We start from the raw sequence: 2,361 nt of genomic DNA, 5'->3' as shown, positions 1-2,361 counted from the left end.
CTGTTTCTAGAGCAGCTTGACCTCTGGCGTAAGTAGCTAATAGCATTTCTTCAGTCGTAAAACAACCATCAGCGTAGGCACATCCCAATTCTCCGAGGGAGTGGCCTATGATCCCATCGGGAGTAATGTCTAATGCTCTTAACACTTCTACTAATCCAATCTGAAAAATATGAATATTTATAGTTCTTTTCCAAACGTAGTTGGATTGACTTAGATCCAAACCTGAACCGCAGCGATACCAACAAATGAATTGAGAACGTTGTCAAAAAGGTTTGGATTTTGACTGGTCAAAATATTCTTGATATCAACTCCTTTTGGTTTTAGTATAACATCACATTTGTTTATAGCGTCAGCAAAAACTGGAACTTTCATAAGATCTGTACCCATTTCTTGCCATTGTGATCCCATACCAGAGAATATAAACCATACCGGACGTTTCAAAGTAATATTCTTAAAATCACATTAGAAATTACAACGAAAAATAAAAGCTATAACGTATAAAAATACATTGTATATAAAAACTGGTTCTGAGCGAAGACACCTATTCAACCGTCAGCTTATAATATAACTAAGTATTTTACTAATAGGCATTATTTTCTTTTGTCATCTTAAACAATTTTAAATTCTGAGTGGAGTAATGAATGTACTGATTTTACAATGATGTTTTGTTTTTTAAATTTATTTATTTATTTATTTTTGTGTTGGTGCATTCGGGAGGTCAAATTTTAAAATTCTCAACAGGGTTTCAAAAGCGCTGGGAATAATTATATATATATAATATATATTAAATGCTTTTTTATAAGCATTTAAAGTTCAAATCTTGACAGATTAGAGACCGTTTGGTTTCAAGCTACCTGTAACCTGACCTTTTTCTTTTGTGTTTGTTTTACCGGTGTGTAGATATGAATTATTAGATATGAATTATTATTATGAGAAGTCGACAATCTATATAAATATACCGGTGAAACAAGATTGCGTACGGTCTTTATCGACATACGCAATCGTGAACATTAAATGTTCACGGTTGCGTATGATTTTTATCTGCAACATTGAAGCACTGTTTGCTTTCTACTAATAGAACATACAATTTAAAATTAATAGAGAGGCGATAGGTGATATTTGATAGGCGATAAATGGATCGACAAAATTAATCTGAAAGTTTTCATCGAACTTACAACGCTCAATTTCATAGCTCCCATCCTTCCATCCATGTAGTTATTTCAATTCTAAAAGAAACGCAAGAGGAAACATGTACGAAAGTTCAATCAGTATTTAAAGGTCAGATTAAAAAAATGGAAAATTCTGATTTAATTCGTATTAAAGAGGCCATGAAAGAATATAACAAGTACAAAATTAAGTAATTAATTTGGTTTAAAGTCCATCGTATGGTTAAGTGAAAATAATACAATTTATTAAGTAGCTTTTGAATTTGTATCGTATTATATATCATTTTTAAGGTTCCGTACGGTAAAACGGGACCCTATTACTAAGGCTCCGCTGTCGTCCGTCCGTCCACCCGTCTGTCACCAGGCTGTATCTCACGAACCATGAAAGTTAGAAAGTTGAAATTTTCACAGATTATGTATTTCTGCTGCCGCTATAACAACAACTACTAAAAATCCTAAAATTTATAATATAAGCAGCATTGCTAACATGTTTATAACTGATGATAGTACGGAACCCTTCGTGCGCGAGTCCGACTCGCACTTTGCCAGTTTTTTGTATAATCAATTAATTATATATTACATAAAAATGGTGTGAAATATATATATAAATATAAAAATGATTGTAAAATGATGAAATTAACATTTAATGAAAGTTTCAAGTACTTACCTACGGTTATTAGTATATGAATGACGAAAAAATAAGAAAAATCATACTTAAATATTTGTTGATTTATAGGTGAATATCCAATGTTTATCTACGGCAGCTCGTAAACATATTCAAAAAGAGGTTTTGCGTGCATATCTCAGTTTTTCTTAAGTTTTTGTTCGGTTTTTCCTGACGCTTTTGAAAACAATTAGGAATATTTTACTTTTAACCCCCCAAAGTAACAAATACTTTCACTTTCTTATAAGAAAATATGCTGATGAAAAATGCTGGAACATTCTTAGTTTTTACTGAGTTGATGAGAGACACAAAAAAAAAAACAGTCAACCTTGTAAAATCAATACATACATCACTCCTCTTGGAACCTAAAATGAATTAACAGTAATACCAAAGTTATTTACCCAAACATCATCTATTCGTGACTCATCCGACTGAGGGAAAATGTTAAAACCCCTGAAGAAATGGCCATTAATATTTCTAGTGAATACGTCATTAGTCAATGACACAAACTCTGCATGTTTCCGTGACTTT

The sequence above is a fragment of the Acyrthosiphon pisum genome, chromosome A1 (genome assembly GCF_005508785.2).
Source record: "Acyrthosiphon pisum isolate AL4f chromosome A1, pea_aphid_22Mar2018_4r6ur, whole genome shotgun sequence".
NCBI classification, from domain to species: domain Eukaryota; kingdom Metazoa; phylum Arthropoda; class Insecta; order Hemiptera; family Aphididae; genus Acyrthosiphon; species Acyrthosiphon pisum.
This window is presented reverse-complemented; position numbering follows the sequence as displayed.